Below are 11,958 nucleotides of genomic sequence, written 5' to 3'. Positions count from 1 at the left end.
ATATTTTATATAGATTATATGAAAGAAAATTCTATGGAGCATAGTTCTATTTCATTACACTTGGGGTCACCACAAGTTGGAGTGAACTCAATGACATCTGATAATAAATTAGTAGATTCATCCAAGGATTATAAATGGATACTTAAAACATTAGGTAAATTGTTGTCAGGGAACACAGTGCCAATGTATAACCCTACAGATGACTTACTAATCATAAAGGGAAACATATTGTCAAAAATATGAAGGGTCTGAGATCTTACCCTATTTGTAAGCTGACAAGTCAGCCTGCCAGTGTCATGGAGGCTGATAAATGACCCAAGATTCCTGGCTCAATGACAATTTATTACTCACAGTGGTAGAATAGTGAAAGTACCAGTGTTTTTGTGCTGGTTCCCCAAAACTAACAGGGCAATGTAAAGAGGGCCAGATGACATCTGCACATTCAGTGGATTGAGTAAACCCACTGCCATCAAGTTGATTCTGACTCATAACAACCCCCATTGGGTTTCCAAGGCTGTAAATCTTTACAGAAGTAGATTCCCTTATCTTCCTCCTGCAGAGCAGCTGGTGGGTTTGAACTGAAAGTCTTCTGGTTAGCAATCAAATCTCTTACCCACTAGCACCAGAGCTCTTGGATAACAGGGGAGAAAACCCGAGTTTAGGGAACTCTAAGAACCCACAAGTCACTCCACGGGAGATGTGGCGGTCTGCTTCGGTAAAGATTTATAGCCTTGGAAATCCTATGAAGCAGTTCTACTCTGCAGTATAGGGTCACTATGAGTTGGAATTCACTTAATGGCAACGGGTTTAATCTTTTATAATGAGCAGTTATACATGGATGCCCTTAGCTCCCGAGAGAGATACTATTTCTACTTTCCAAGATGGTCAGCAAATTTGCCCTTTGCTCTGGTAGAAGATATTATCTGTATCTTCCAAGAATGTTTGCTATCCAAACATCTTTGAAAAGATTGTCCAGGATAAAAAAGGCAGTCAGTACCTCACTCACAAGTTCTGCAGAATTGCAAGAGATCCATGGAAAATTGTCTCCCAACACACATCCACTTACAGTGGACAAATCTGGTGATGACTACCTTAATTGAATACTCAAACCTAGCACTGCTAATGAAGGGACACATTTCTTCCTGATGTGATATAACATAAAGTATCCAAACTCTCTTCAAACTGTTTTTGCCAAAAGTCTTCAAATTGAATCTACTAAAATATTTAGATATAACTTCCAATTACAAGAAAGACAAGGAATAGAGGAGCAAGTTAACATCATCAAGAAACAGACAAATCTATATTCTGCATGACAACAGCCTAATAAATTTTAAGTTAATGTCATTTAAAAAAAAAAAAAAAAGGGTATGCGGGGAGATGACCTGGAATAAAAGAAGGCATAATAAAATGCAATGCATAAATTTGTATTGGATTCTGGACCAGAACAAAAGTCATTATAAAAAGCACTTGTGGGACAATTGAGGAAATTCGAACATGGACTGGATATTGTATTATTTTAGGGAATTATTCTCTTGGGTGTGGTAATAATATTATGCTTTGGTAGAAGAACATCCTTATTATGAGATACATTGTAAGATGCCACATATGTCTGCAACATGTTTTCAAATTGTTCAGCAATACACACATACATACAAGTAATAGATACAATAGCATTTCACATCTCTTTAGTGACAATTACTTTTGCAGGATGTTATTTAACTATTCTTTTATTCCTCATAATATATCTGTTTCCTCTGGGGTCAGCTTTTCTCTGTAGTATATTCTCAAGATTGAACTACATGAAATTGTCCTTATTCAACCATTTTAATTATAATTTCATATGGTGTGACCCAATAAATAGATAAATAAAACAAGTATAAATAAATAAACACAATGTGGAGATTATCAAACAATATTATTAATATCACACACTAGCAAAATTTTGCTAGAGGTAATTCAAAAATTAGCTGTAGGTATACACAGACAGGAAACTGCCAGAAGTTCAAGCTGATTCAGAAAAGGATGTATGTTTAGGCTGGTTTTCTAGAGCAGCAAAACCAGTGAACCATATAGACAGAGAAAGACTAATTTCAAGGAAATGGCTCAAACAATTGTGGAGGTTGGCAAATCCCAAGTCCGGAGGCCAGGCAACAAGCTGGAGGTTTCTCCTGATTCACATGGTAGCAGGGGTTGACAATCCCAAAATTCGCAAGTCAGGCAGCAGGCTATTGACTCACAGGGTTGCAGGAGCTAAAGAATTCAAAATGTGCAGAACAGGTGGAAGACTGCTGATTCACATTCCAAGAACCAGAGGTCAGAATATGATAAGACAAATGCAGGAGCAAGAGAGCATAAGATTTTTCAGAACATCCATATACGATGGATGCAGGCAACATATTCAAAGGAATGCCCCTTGGGTGCTCACATCAAATCACAAAATGAAGAAATACACGTCTGCCAAACCACTGAGAATCATGACCTAGCAAAGTTGACACATAACATGAACCATCACAGTTTGGAACAAGGGTTATTACTGCTGATGTCAGATGGATCTTGGGCAACAGTAGAGAATTCCAGAAAAATGTTTACCTGTATTTTATCAGCTACGCAAAGGAATTTGACTGTGTGGATCACAACAAATTATGGATAACATTGCAAATAATGGAATTGTGCTCATCCACAACAACACTTGACTGTGGTCATGCAGAACCTGTACATATTCAAATAGAACAAGGGTATATGACATGGTTTAAAATCAAAAAAAGGCATGTGACAGGGTTGTATTGTGTCTCCATACTTATTCCATCTATATGCTGAACAAATAATCTGAGAAGCTAGACTGTATAAAGAAGAACATGCATCAGGGTTGGAGGAAGACTCATTAAGAACCTGAGATATGAAGATGACAAACCTTGGTTGCTGAAAATGAAGATGACTTGAAGCACTTAGTGGTGAAAGTAAAAGACTACAGCATTCAGTATGAATTACATCTGAACATAAAGAAAACAATCATCTAAGATACAATTATTGGTTTTTATTCATCTGAAACAAAAAAAAAAAAGAAGGAAACTCAAGAATCAGAGAAAAACCTGGACTACAGGACTAACTGTTGAAATGAACCACTGCCCCTCCACCTTAAGACCAGAAGAATTAGATGATGCTTAGCTACCACTATTCAATGCTCTGATCAAGAATATAATAGAGCAATCCTGATTTAAAAAAAAAAGGGGGGTGGGGGGAATGTGGATCACAATTTCAAATCTAGAATTACAAGATTTATTGAGAGTGGAGGAGTCCCCAGCAGGTATAGCGCTGGTTGCCCTTCAAACCTTGAATTGAAACTATTCTCTGAAGTCATCTTTAAACTAAGTAACAGTTTAGCCCAAAGACCATTAATGATTAATGATTATCACCATTAAGTATTGTGTTATTTAAAAAATAATTTAAAAAATTATATAAGACCAAAGGGTCAACAGATACTTTAAAGCAAAGATAATAAGGTTAGGGAGCAAGGAGAGTAAGTAAACAGAAACGAAACAACTAGAACAGAAATAATGAGAATGTTGACAAAATTTGAAGAATTTAACCAATGTCACTAATTGTTATGTCTAGAAACAGTGGAGTAGGAGTGGATTTTGCTGTGTATATTTTCACCAAAAATAAAATTAAAAGAAAATGAAAAGCCTTACAAACTGGATGAATAAACTACATCATGATAACTGGCAAAGAAATTGATGTTGCTAAGGATTTCATTCTTCTTGAATGAACAATCAAAAGCCATAGAAGAGTAGTCAAGAAATCAAATGATATATTGCACTGGTTAAACCTGCTGCAAAAGACTTCTTTAAAGTGTTAAAAAGCAATGATGTCATTTTGATGACTAACGTGGACCTGACTGAAGCCACAGTATTTGCTTCATATGCATGCAAAAGTTAAACCATGAAAAAGGAAGACCTAAGAAGAATTGATGCATTTGAATTGTGGTATTGACAGAGAATATTGAATCTACCACAGACTTTCAAAAGAAATAGCAAATTTGTCTTGGAGGAAGTACAGCCAGAATAGCCTTAGAAGTGAGGATTGTGAGACTTTAGCTTGCTTATTTTAGACATGTCATCAGGCAGAACCAATCGCTGGAAAAAGACACCATGCTTAGTAAAGTAGAAGGTTAGTGAAAAAGAAGGAGACCCTCACTGAGATGGAATGGGACAGTGGCTGCAACATTGCACTCAAACATAGGTCAAACATAGGATGGTGCAGAACGAGGCAACACTGCCTTCTGTTATACACAAAGTGGGAGCTCTGGTAGCATAGTAACTAAGGCACTTGACTGCTAACCAGAAGGTTGGCGGTTCAAACCCACTAGTCACTCCTCGGAAGGAAGATGGGGCAATCTACTTCCGTAGCGATACTGCCTTGGAAACCCAAGGAGGGGTTGCTATGAGTCGGGGCCGACTTGACAGCACATAACAACAACATACACAAAGTCACCATGAGTTAGAGTTGACTCCATGGCACCTAACAACAACAAAACAAGTAGAGTAAATGTTAGCAGTTCTTGAACCTGGCAAAGGATATAATAAGTGTTATTGTATTATTCTTTCAATTTTTGTATTTTTAAAGAATTTTTCTTAATAAAATTTTGAGAAACCAAACAAAATAAGAAAAAAGATAACAGGTGATATCAAACTCACCCTGTGTTGCTACCATATGAGAGCAATGATACCAAGGGAAGTTTCTTGAGAAGAGCTGGAGGAGATTTTATCCTGTCCATATCCCCCCATCAGGTCCCACCTGCCCCACCTCCAATAAGCTGTGTTCTTATTAGTTGTGGTCGAGCCGATTCCAACTCATAGCAACCCCATGTGTGCAGAATAGTACTGTGATCCATAGGGTTTTCAAGGCTGTGTATGACCTTTCAGAAACAGATCACCAGGCTGTCTTCTAAAGTGCTTCTGGGTGCTTCTGGGTGGGTTTGAACTACCAGTCTTTCAGCTAGTAGTCAAGTGCTTATTAATCATTTCCACCACCCAGGAATGCTCCAATAAGCATAAACCCTACCAAAGAACAGTGTGCTTTAGTACAAACCTCCTGAATACTAGACTTTCCACCACTGGATTCCATGTGACCTGGGCACAGTGCTTAAGCTCTCCAAAGACTTAGTGTTGAATAGATCTGAAGAATAAAGAGGAAAGAGGATGTTAGGATTACTTCCAGATTTCTGGCCAGAGTGACATCTCTGAAGAGGAGGTGTAAGCATTCCTAAGGGCTTTAGAGTTATTTCAGGCCAAAGGACTCAAGGAGAAAGAGAGACCTTCTTGCTAGGACTGATATGGACAGTCAGAGTCATCTAATTTAAATGAACAGAATGGAATTTCTGATAAAGAGGAACAAAGCAAGTTCATATGTTTGAACTTACAAATTTATACCCATCAATTTTTAATAACAATATGGTATTTGATGTGTTCTGGCAGCAGTTGACAGAGAAACTAACAAATATGGTCAGGGCACTAGCCCTGGCAGCAGAGGTGACATCCTGAGAGAGGTGGGAAGTAAGGAACAACCACAGCCGGAATGCTGGGAGACATAACAAGGCAGCTGGATAATATGAACCATCTAGGATCCCCAAGGTAGAAAGGAAACGAGGGTGGAGGAGGTTGGAGTTCTAACAACAGCACCAGTAGCAAAATCTAATGACAACTACAAGATTGCTCACCAAATATATTTCCACTATTAAATATAGATTATCTCTAACCTCTAACTCTGTAAGGTAGGATGGCTATGTTTGATTTTCTGTTTTGTTTTTCCTTCATTAAATTTTAAAAAGAAGGTAAATAGTACAAGAGAACTTAAAAAAAAAAAAAACCTGTTTCTTGCTTTATACTTCACCAGCCTCAGTCCCATTCCCAAGGGCAGTACCAATCTATCTTTGTATTTTTTGATTCTCCTGTCACTTACACACACACACACTAGTTACATCAGTATTTTTAGTTCTATTTTTCACTTTGCAACACTAATATTCTGAGGTTTTTGCTTTTACTTCTATCAAATACAGACAGCATCTCTTGGCTCTCCATTTTGTAAGGAAGGATATTTAGACTTCTACTACTCCTTTAGTGAGCTCAGCATAGTGCCTAAGGCACTTGACTGCTAACCAGAAGACTGGTGGTTCAAACCCACCAGCCACTCCTCGGAAGGAAGGTTGGGCAATCTACTTCTGTAGTGATACTGCCTTGGAAACCCAAGGAGGGGTCACTATGAGTCAGGTCCGACTCGACGGCACATAACAACAACAACAACTATTCCTTTACTCTCCATCTCTACTTCTACCTCCAAACATTCATGATATCCATATGGAATCACCAGTAGTTGGCAAATACGGCCTTGGTGATAGAAATCACGCCGCTTGATTGCATCATAGAATTTTGCAAAACTAACAACTTATTCATTGAAAATACCTTTCTCCAACAACATAAACAACAGCTATACATGTGGACCTCACCGGGTAGAATACACAGGAATGAAATCAACTACATCTGTGGAAAGAGGTAATGGAGAAGCACAGTATCTTCAACCAAAACAAAGCTAGGAGCTGACTGGAACAAACAATCAATTGCTCATATGCAAGTTCAAGTTGAAGCAGAAGACAATTAAAACAAGCTCATGAGAACCAAAATATGACCTTGATTATATCCCAACTGAATTAAAGGCCATCTGAAAAACAGATTTGATGCACTGAACACCAATGACCAAAAACCCGATGGATTGTGGGATGACATCAAAAAGGTCATACATGAAGAAAGCAAAAGGTCATTAAAAAGACAGGAAAGAAGAAAAGACCAAAGTAGATGTCAGAAGAGGCTCTAAAACTTGGTTTGAATGGAGAATAGCTAAAGCAAATAGAAGAAATGCATGATAAAAGAGTTGAATGGGAGATTTCAAAGAGTAGCTTGAAAAGACAAAGTCAATTATTATAATGAAATGTGCAAAGACCTGGAGTTAAGAAACCAAAAAGGAAGAATACACTCACATTTATCAAGCTGAAAGAACTGAAGAAAAAAAAATCAAGCCTTGAGTCGCAATGTTGAAAGATTCCACGGGTAATATGTTGAGTGATGAAGGAAACATCAAAGAAGATGGAAGGAATACACAGTCACTGTACAAAAAGAATTGGTCAATGTTCATCCATTTCAAGGGGTGGCATGTGATCAAGAACCAATGGTACTGAAGGAAAAAGTCAAAGCTGCACTGAAGGAATTGGTGAAAAACAAGGCTCCAGGAATTGACGGAATACCCATTGAGATATTTCAACAAACGGATGCTGCACTGGAGGCACTCACTCACTCACTCATCTATGCCAAGAAATTTGGAACGTCATTTGCCTGGCCAACTGACCTGAAGAGATCCTATTTGTACCCATTCCAAAGAAAGGTGATCCCATGGAGTGTGGAAAATATTGAACAATCAATAGCATATGCAAATAAAATTTTGCTGAAGATAATTTTAAAACAGTTGTAGCAGTATGTTGACAGGGAAATGCAAGCTGGATTCAGAAGAGAACATAGAATGAGGGAAATCATTGCTGATGTCAGATGGATCTTGGCTGAAAGCAAAGAATACCAGAAAGATGTTTACTTGTGTTTTATTGACTATTCAGAAGCATTTGATCGTGTGGATCATGAAAAATTATGGATAACATTGAGAAGAATGGGGATTACAGAACACTTAATTGTGCTCATGAGAAACCTGTAGATAGACCAGGAGGTTGTTGTTCAAACAGAACAAGGGGATACTGCATGGTTTATAATTAGGAAGGGAGTGTGTTTTGTCAGGGTTGTATCCTCTCACCTTACTTATTCAATCTGTATGCTAAGCAAATAATCTGAGAAGCTGGACTATATGATGAAGAATGCAGCATCAGAATTGGAGGAAGACTCAATAACAACCTATGATATGTGGATGGCACAACCTTACTTGCTGAAAGCGAAGATGACTTGAAGCACTTACTGATGAAGAGTAAGACTACAGTCTGCAGTATGGATTACACTTCAACATAAAGAAAATGAAAATCCTCACAACTGGACCAATAAGCAGCATCATGATTAATGGAGAAAAGACTGACATTTTCAAAGTTTTCTTATTACTTGGTTCCACAATGAAAACAGCAGTCAGAAAATCAGATGATTATGGCACTGGGCAAATCTGCTGCAAAAGACCTCTTTAAAGTGCAGATGAGCAAAGACCAAGGTGTGCCTAACCCAAGCCATGGTATTTTCAATCATCTCATATGCAGGTGAAAACTGGATAATGAATAAGGAAAACTGAAGAAGAGTTGATGCTGTTGAGTTGTGTTGGCGAAGAATACTTAAAGTATCATGGACAGCAAGAATGAATAAATCGGTCCTGGAAGAAGTGCAGCTGGAATACTTCTTGGAAGTGAGAATGGCCAGACTTCATCTCACCTACTTTGGTCATGTTGTCAGAAGGGACCATTTCCTGGAGAAGGATGTCATGTTTGGTAAATGGTACGGTCAGCAAATAAGGGGAAGGCCCTTAATGAGATGGACTGACACAGTGACTGCAATGATGGGCTCAGGTATAGCAAGGATTGTGAGGCTGGTGCAAGGCCAGGCAGCATTTCGTTCTGTTGTACCTAGGATCACTATGAGGGGGAGTCAACTTGACAGCACCTAACAACAACAATATATGGATAACACTTACATTCCATTATGTAACCATAATTAATCTTTTATAGTTTGGCCTTAGGTTGAGTCTAATAGAAAGTAACCAATAAACAGTATAGACACTATTGTCTTTATGAAACCTATTAATCACAGCATAGCCAAGTTGTGGTGTGATTAACTTTCCTTCACAACAGTGTGTTGCTTGACTGCTCAAAATTATGGTTAGTTTGTTCTTCTTGTCAGGTTTTATTTGTTTGCTTGCTTTTCCTAGTTTGTTTGTTTTTTTTCTTGTTGAGAAAGGAAACCTGTGCCACCACCTGTCAGTTTGTCATACCATGGTATCTTGCATGTGGTTAGGATGCTAGAAGCTATGCCATTGGTATTTCAAACACCAGCAGGGTCACCCATGGTGGACACTTTCAGTAGAACTTTCAGACTAAGATTAACTAAGAAAAGAGGTCTGGCAAACTACTTCCAAAAATTAGCCAATGAAAACCTTATGGATCACAACAGAACACTGTTCAACTCACTTGCTTGGTACACATCATCAGAGGAATCATTTGCTGGAGGAGGAAATCATGTTTGGTGAAGTTTAGGACCAATGAGAGCAAGGGAGTCCCTTGATTAGATGGACTGGCATAATAGCCAAAATGATGGACTGGAACATGCTGGCAATCAATGTTTTTTTCTGTTGTACATAAGGCCACCATGAGTCAGAGTCAATTATCTATCTATTGCTTGGATTTTTTTTTTATGTTTCTTTTTAAAGTCTATTGATATGCTTAAGGCATTTGACTGCTAACCAGAAGGCTGGCAGTTCAAACCCACCAGCCACTCCTTGGAAGGAAGATTGGGCAATCTACTTCCACAGAGATACTGCCTCAGAAACCCAAGGAAGAGTTGCTGTGAATCGAATCAACTTGACGGCAGTGAGGTTTTTTTTTTTTTTTTTAATTGATATTCTGTTCCAACATGATTCCTATTTGTACTATGACTTTCTTATAGAGTTCTTTTTTTTTTTTTTCTTTCAGCATATGCCAGTTGCTTTTCTTATTTTCATCCATTCTTTGCCTATAGTGTATCCTCAAGTTCCTCCAAATCTATGTTCCATGGAATTTCCTTCTCTCCTAGAACTCTCACTTCTGCTCAAATATGAACTAGTGGCTACATAACCCACACAGCTGACTTTCTGGGTCACCTATGCTGTTTCCTGAACCCCGTGTCTTCCTCATTTATTTCATTTTTTTTACTGATGTAGTACATGCTCAAGTAATTTCTCAAGGAAGGTATATGGCAGATAAACTTTTTGTCTTTACATATCTAACAATGTCTTTATATTATCCTAACAAGTAATTTGACTGGGTATGGGTTTCCAAGGCTTAACACTATTGTTCCACTATTTTCCAAAGTATCTGATAAGAAATCTAGTGCTAGCATGATTCTTGTTCATTGTAGAAAGATGTGTCTTTTCCCCCCACTCCTGGAAAGCTTTTAGAATCTCTGTAAACTTGTTCTAAAACTTCCAAATTGATGTGTGGACTTTTCCATTCCTTCTGTTCAACACTTCAGGGTCCCTTTTTATTTGAAACTCACATATTTAGTTCTGGAAATTTTCATTGTATTGTTTCTTTGGTTTCTTCTTCCTCTTGGTCTTCTCTGATCTTTCTGAAATTCATTGTAGTCTCTTATTGGGTCCACTCTAGACTGATTCTGTTGCATGTGTATGTTTATGCTCTCATATTTTTGCTCCAAGTTTTGGTGAGTTCCTCAAATTTATCATATAAGCATTTACTGAATATGTCATTTGCAAGAACTCCTCATTTTTGACTCTTCCTTTTCTATAGCATCCTGTTCTTGTTGAATACACACATATCATTTCACAACTCTTTAGCAGTAATAATTTTTGTAATGTTTTATTTAATTCTTCTTTTATTTCCTTAATTATATCGGTTTCCTTTGGGGTCAATTTTTCTCTGCTTGTCATTCCTCATCATACTGTACGCTTTTCTCGGATGTTTTGTGATTATTAGTTTCCAGGTCATATTTAAGAATGAGGCAGGGAAAAAAAAAAAAAAAACTGACTAGGAGCTCTAAAACAGAAGTGAAGCTTGCTGATTGGCAGATTTCAATTTAAGGTGACTAGGCAGAGATCTGATCATTATGCTGAGGCTCCTCCTCAAATGCCAGAATTTAGATAGGTTGATGCTAGGGTACCAAGAGGATTCCAGCTGCCCCAGTTTTCCCATAAACCCTTAAATGCTTTTAGAAGAGTCCCCTCCAGGTCATTTGCTGTTTGGTTGGTTGGTTGACTTTGGTTTCGCCTGCAGTTAAACACCTAGTTGCCAGGGGCTCTTCACTCCAGGGTAAAGTAATAGTGTGGAGGATAGTGCTTCATATACAGACCTTGATTATCTTCAGTCTTCTCTTCACTCCTGTCCTCTAGCAACTTCTGAGTCCCCAACCTCTGCAAGATCCTACTACATGGAACCTCATCATCTGCAGACCTTAAGGCAAATCTTGGGCTATAGCATTGTGGTGGTTAAGTTTGTGTGTCAACTTGGCTGGGCCTGGTTGAGTAGCTGGGCAGCTGAATGTAGTTATTCCCCATGATGAGATTGGTAATTAACTCCGTGGCGGAATCTGTTGGAGCAGCTGAATAGCTGCTTTGGGTTTGTGGCCTGCTTCCTGTATATAAGCAGCAGCTTTAGGAATGGTCTCTAGCTTATGGCACACATGAACCCTGCATGTAGCCATGTCTGCCATGCTCTGCTGACCTTGGGACTCCCAATGGACTTGAATGAATGGTCTGCCATGTGGTTTGGTAACATCAGAAATGTGCCTTTTTACTTGTCAACTATGGGCTTGTCAGTCTCAGCAGCCAGCAGCTGTCTGAGTGAAGAAAAGCCTCTAGCTCCAGTGGGCCAGGAGCAGAAGGCAGAGCTGAAGCCCAAGGTTGAGTAGGTTTCACCCAGTCCCTAGAGCTTGGCACTTTGAACTCAGACTTAAAGCCTCCAAACTGTAAGAGAATAAACTCCTCCCTGTTCAAGCATCCCATTTGTGGTATATTCTTGCCAGAGCAGTACTAGGTAACCAGAACAAGCATCTTCTATATGGTTCTATATGGTGTTCTTCCATGTACTTTGTCTTCCAGAAATTTGTTGAAATCACTTATACTCTTGTTCTATAAATTGTTTTTGGTATTTGTCTCAAGCTGGCTTCTCTAGAGAAGCAAGACCAGTGAAGCTTTTATATATATATATATATGTAAACAATC

This window comes from Orycteropus afer, unplaced genomic scaffold (assembly GCF_000298275.1).
Source record: "Orycteropus afer afer isolate SDZICR_OR568_19922 unplaced genomic scaffold, OryAfe1.0 scaffold00134, whole genome shotgun sequence".
NCBI lineage: Eukaryota > Metazoa > Chordata > Mammalia > Tubulidentata > Orycteropodidae > Orycteropus > Orycteropus afer.
The sequence above is the reverse complement of the archived record's forward strand: the minus strand, read 5'-3'. Positions refer to the sequence as shown.